This window comes from Lissotriton vulgaris, chromosome 5, assembly GCF_964263255.1.
Source record: "Lissotriton vulgaris chromosome 5, aLisVul1.2, whole genome shotgun sequence".
NCBI lineage: Eukaryota > Metazoa > Chordata > Amphibia > Caudata > Salamandridae > Lissotriton > Lissotriton vulgaris.
This window is the reverse complement of record NC_141693.1, coordinates 1,977,153,148-1,977,159,501: the sequence shown is the minus strand read 5'-3', so window position 1 is coordinate 1,977,159,501 and position 6,354 is coordinate 1,977,153,148.

Here is a 6,354-nt window from a genome sequence, read left to right as displayed (position 1 = left end):
CTATCCTTTGTTTATCAGCGCGCTCAGTAACGCTTCATACCAGACACGCTTCAGCTACTAAACCACACAGCAGCTATTATTTCTGTTTCAACGCGCTCAGCAACTCCTCTTCAAACTGGTTGGTACTTTGGCATTATAAGATTCGTATGTATTATACCTTCAGGAAGACTCGTGTTTTCAAAACTTTACTAGACTGTGAAACTCTACCCTGCTACGTAATTTTAACATCATTTCACATTTTTGGACATCAACTTTTCTCAAATTTTCTCAATTTTTGTTGGGAAACATTGCTTTTGTGTTACTATTGAAACTCTTCATTGCTGTTTTAAGACTTACTTATACTGTTCTATAATATATAGTTACTGCATTTAGTCAGTGTAACCATACTATTTTACCATGCAATTTGATCCTCCTACCAAGTTCCTGCAGACTAAAGGTGAACCACCTATTCCATGGTCACGATGGAAAGAAGAGTTTATTACCTATCTAAAAGCCATTGATGGTGAACGTATGTCTGCTGAAAGGAAAAAAAATATTTTTCTCCACTGTTTAGGTTCAGAGGGTCAAAATGTGTTCAGAACTCTTCCACCTATGCGTTCTGGAGGTGATCACAATGTTTATGATGAAGCAATGTTACGTATTGAAAATAGGTTCAAACCCAATACTAGTGTTGCATTAAACAGGTATAAATTTTATACTAGAGCTCAAGAAGAAAGTGAAAGTTTTGATGACTTTCTTACTGCTCTTCGAGCTTTGTCACTGCATTGCAATTTTGGGCTAATGACTGACGAAATGCTCAGGGACCAGATTATTGTACACGTCAGAAGTAAAAAAGTTCAAGAACAGCTTTGGATCCTGGGTGATCCCAGTTTAGAAGTAACTATAAGTACCTCCAAAGCGCTTGAACAATCTGAACGCTGGATGAAAACTTTAGAAAGTAAAGCCTCCTCTGGTACTGTTAGCAAATCTTCTTCTAGCATTGATGAGGGCAATGTTAATACTGTTTCCTCCTCATTTTCCAATAGCAAGCCTAATGCTAATACGAGAACTCAGTCTAATTCAAAAAATTATTATTGCTTCAGATGTGGTAATCCCAACCACATTGCTTCGTATTCTCGTTGTCCTGCTATTGGAAAAGAATGCTCTAAATGTGGACGTGTTGGTCATTTTTCAAAAATGTGCAAAGACACTGGTACAAGAAAGGATTCTTCCTTCCCCTCTAAAGGCAAAATTTCTACTGTGTCACAAGGTGCATCGTCATCCCAAGACTTGGAACATGGTATTATTGTTTCCATCCGTGATATGACAGATACCAAGTCTGCAGAAACTCTAAGCTCTCCAGATTGTATCGTTAGTATTTTAGGTAAGGAGCTCAAACTTATGGCTGATTCAGGCTCTCCCTGGACCATCATTACCAAGTTATATTGCAATGAAGTTTTTGGGAGCCTGGTTGATCTGTCTAGCTTATGTGAACCTGATATTATTGCACAAAACTTTGATGAATCCTATATTAATATTGTCGGTTACAAGGAGGTCCTTATTGAATTTAGAGGAAATAGTGCTTGGATCAAAATGTACATTGCTATCAAAGGTGTGAATGTTCTGGGTTGGAGGGATCAATTCAGACTTGGAATTACCTTAAATCCCAGGAACAAAGACCCTATCTCTGTGGTTGCCATTACTTGCGATGTTGCACCTTTACACAACACTGCTTCCTGTACTACCAGTACTCATCTGTCTGATGATAGTATGATTGTTTCTGAATCTTCCAAGAATGTTTTTGATCTCGAGAAAGACCTCCCTTTGCTATTTCCTCAAGTTTTTTCTGAGAAACTTGGCAAACTTAAGGGTTTTTCCCATAGGATCAAAGTTAAAAATGGTGCCATCCCTGTCAAACAGAAATTGAGGGGTGTACCCATCAGTATAAGAGCTGAACTCAAAATCTTATTGGACGACATGATCCTTGGAGGTGTTATTGAGGAAGTGGAGTCCTCTGAATGGGTTTCGCCCATCGTTTTGGCTCAAAAACCCGATAAAAGTATCAGGTTGTGTGTAGACCTAAGGGCTCTCAATGCCAATTTGATCACTGATTGTCACCCTCTCCCTAATATAAACGAAATGGTATGTTTATTGGATGGTGCTTGCATTTTTTCTACCCTTGATTTGCGTTCCGCTTATCACCAAATCGAATTGACTGAAGATGCAAAGCATTTTACCGCTTTCATCACTCCGTTTGGCCTTTTTCAGTTTAAGCGGATGCCTTTTGGCCTAGCCTCCGCCGCTTCGGTGTTTCAGAGGGCCATGCATCATATTTTTAAAGAGGTTAGCTCCTTCGTGAAGTGTTTCCAGGATGATATCCTCATTTTTTCTAAGAATGTGAATGATCATTGTCTCCATCTTAAGGATGTGTGCAATAAGTTGTGTGATGCTGGACTTACCCTCAAATTTAACAAGTGTAAATTATTTTGTAAGAGTGTCGAATACTTGGGTCACACCTTGTCTGCTGACGGTGTTGTTCCCAAGCGTTCCCTTGTTGATGCCATTGTAAAAGCCCCTTCTCCTGACAACAAGGAGAAATTGCTTTCCTTTGCGGGCTTATGCGAGTACTACAGTAAGTTCATACGTAATTTCGCCACCAAAATGGAACCCCTCAGGGAGCTAACCAGGAAGTCCTCAGACTTTGTGTGGTCTGAAAGGCAAGAATCTGCCTTTTCTTCCATCAAAGAAGATATTATCAATGCTCCCACTCTGAGATCCTTTTCTCTTAACAAAAAGTGTATTATCACCGTAGATGCCAGTTGTTATGGCCTTGGAGCTGTGCTAGGTCAGGTTTCTGGCAAAGAGGAGTGGTGTGTTGCCTTTGCCTCCAGAACCCTTTCTCTTACTGAGAGGAGGTATGCGGTCATCGAAAGGGAGTTGTTAGCCTGCACGTGGGCTGTGGAGCATTTTCGCAATTATGTTTGGGGCAACAGATTCATTCTTAAAACTGACCACAAGCCTTTGGTTGGAATTTTGTCTCCTGGGGGAGGTTGGAACTCAACTGCTCGCATTGCACGCTTATCCTCAAAGTTGCAGGAGTATGATTTTGAGGTTTTGTATGTTCCTGGTAGGAGTAATGTCACGGCGGATTTTCTCTCCAGGTTGCCTTGCCCTGATGTTGGTTCCAACTCAGATAATCGTGAGATTGATATTGTTTCTGTGGTCAATGACTATGTTTCTAGTGACTTCAGGGGCATCTCTGAGATTGACTGGATGTCGGAAGCTGAGAAAGATCCCATTTTTTCATTTATCTTTAACTGTCTGGAAAAAGGTTGGCCCAAGGATAAATCCGTGTTACCTGAATTTGCCCCTTTTTGTCAAGTTTCCTCTGAGATTGAAGCTGTGGGTAAGATCTTGTTTAAGGCTGGGAAGATGATTCCTCCTGCTTCTTTGTACAACAAGATTCTTTCTTTGGCCCATAGGACTCATATTGGGATGTCCTCTATGAAACGTCTCATTAGGACCAACTTTTGGTGGCCTGGCCTTGACAGGATGGTGGACAGAACTGTCCGTGACTGTGTGGACTGTATCAATAGTGATAAGATGCTTAAGGTGTCTTCTGCCCCCCTATGTCCTGTTCCTTGGCCCGATCATCCCTGGCAAAAACTAGCTTTTGACATCTCTGGCCCTTTCCATCGTCTTCCTGAGTGTGCTCGTTTTGCTTTGGTTCTAGTTGACTATCACACCAAATGGCCTGAAGTTAAGTTTGTCTCCTGTGCCACCACCTCTATTATTATTTCCTTCCTCAGGGAAGTTTTCGCCAGAGAGGGTTCTCCTGAAATCCTAGTTACTGATAACGGCGTCCAACTTGTCTCCCAAGACATGGAGGATTTTCTCGTCTCATGTGGCATCAAGCATCACACTACCTCATTGTATGAACCCAGAGAAAATGGTCAGGTTGAGCGGTTCAACCGTGTCCTTAAAAATGCCGTGGAGCTTGCTTGTTCTTCGGGAGAGTCTTGGAAGGATGTGGTAAGGGAAAGACTCTGGATGTATCGCATCACCCCCCATGCTGTCACGGAGGTCAGTCCTTTCCAACTTCTGAGAGGGAGAACTCCTAGTTCCGATATCTGTCCTTGGTGGGTTAAGAAGCTAGATGTTAAGGTTGATCACTTGGATATTTCGCAAGTGGCCAATCGTGTTGTAACCAAGCAGAACAATATGAAAACTTTGTTTGACCGCAAAATGAATGTAAAAGTTCCTGATTTTGTTGTGGGTGAATGGGTCAAGATCAAGAAACCTGGGTTCACTCTCAAAGGTCTCTCTAAGTTCAGCAATCCTATTAAAATTGTTAAAGTTTTCAGAAACTCTGTCATCACTCAAGATGGCAGAGCCTGGAACATTAGGAAGGTTGCCAAGTGTAAGCCTGTTCCTCCTGCTCCTGTTCAGATTCTTTCTCATGACAAATGTTCTGCTCCAAGTCCTACTCATCATGACAGCAACAATGCTCCACATTCTCAGTCTGTGGCTCATAGAGTCAAAACCAATGCCAGACCTGTTGTTTTACCTTCTAGGTTCTTATCCTAACCCTTTTCCCCACTGTATGGTTCTGCTTGTTTTATAGGGGGAAGATGTGTTGCATTCTATCATTTCCCTACTTTGATGTTCCTTATTATATATTTATTTCCTTGTTGGAATTAGAACCTGGCTCCTGCGTGAGCCTCCCTGGTTCTATGTTCCAGATTCCCTGTTTGGCAGTTTGATCCTGATCTTCTGCTTTCTGGATGCTCTGTGCCTTTCCCTTCACCAATTAAACCTTTGGTATCTTAATTCTACGTTTGGACTCTACTTTACAGGCTAGTTCCTAGTAATCATGGTTGGGCCAATTAGCCTTTCTTCATCTATTGAATATGCCGGAAGGAACCAGACGAGGAACTGGTGGAGAGGGAGATGAAAGGTATCAATGGAACAAAGGGCCTGATTCACAGTGTGGTGGGCCGGTTACTCAATCACACGTGAGGGATATCCCCTCTGACATATTACTAGCGCGTGTATCCTCATAATGTGGTGGAGGTAATGAAACAAATCGATGGAACAAAGGCTCTGATTTACAGTGTGGTGGACCGGTTACTCCATCACACATGAGGGATATTGACTTTGCCTTATTACTAGCAAATTAAATCCTAATGCACTTGTAATATGGTGGATGGCTTATTTGTCATGATTGCGACTGAGTCACCCCTCCAGCACACTGTGAATCAGGCCGAAAGTTGTATACTTTTATATGTCCATAATGCCCGACACCTTTTCATTGGTGCTGTGTCTACAAAAAGTATCTATACCTGTGAATAGATTCAGTGGTAGCCCTTTGTAACTCGTTAACACAGGATACTTTGTACATCTAAAATACTTTACTGTGGGTCACTAGGTGTTCGCATTCTATTGCGGGGTAAAAAGCAGACCATACACACAGCGGTGGGACGTACTGATGAAACGGCAAGATGGCGCCCAAATCTACAGGGTATGAAAGATGAAAGGATTGTATAGTAAACATGATTAAAGTATTAACACTGGCATTTTAGCACAGGTTATTGTTGCGCCATAGGTTGAGGGTAGGGTCACATACATTGTTGTTTGATTTGGTGTGGTCTGGGGCTGAGAGCCCCAAGAAAACACATAGAGCAAAGCTCCAAGATGTATACTGGCGGATGAAAGCAGATGTAGAGGGAGGAACACTGCATGCATTACAACAGCTACAGGCATGAACTCACCTTTAAATAGTCATACCAGTTGACCACTGCAAAGGGAGAACTACAGTAGCACATACCAGCAAAGCCAGGTTACCCTCTTAAGTGCCCTCCTTTAGTAACAAGCACTGGCAAAACAAAAAGGATGATGCTTGCATCAGGCATGGGCACACTCTACAACCATGAAACCTATTGGTTTTGCCAATGCTTGTTTGGATGCTCAGAAGCCATAGCAAACAAAAACACTTGAAAGCTTGATGCTGCTGCAAAAAGGTGTGGTTTCATTTCTCAGATGCTTTTTTCAGTGCTCGGTCCCTTGTGCTACAGACCCACTCGCCGACTGATTTCTGACGCAAAATTCTCCCTTTCGTCTTCCAATGGAGGTCGAAAAACACAATTAAGCAAGCAATGGAAAAATGGTGAGACTAAAATATTCCTTTGAAAATGACGTTTTGCAACTTTAATGTGTGCTCCACAAAACAGCACACATAGAAGTTACAAATCACCATTTAAGATCTTTATGCACTGAACTAGATGCAACAATATCGTGATTGCGCACAACATTATGGCAGAAAGAGGGCTTTGCTCTCTGCCACAGAACCGCAGGGTGGACGTCTCATAGCCCTGG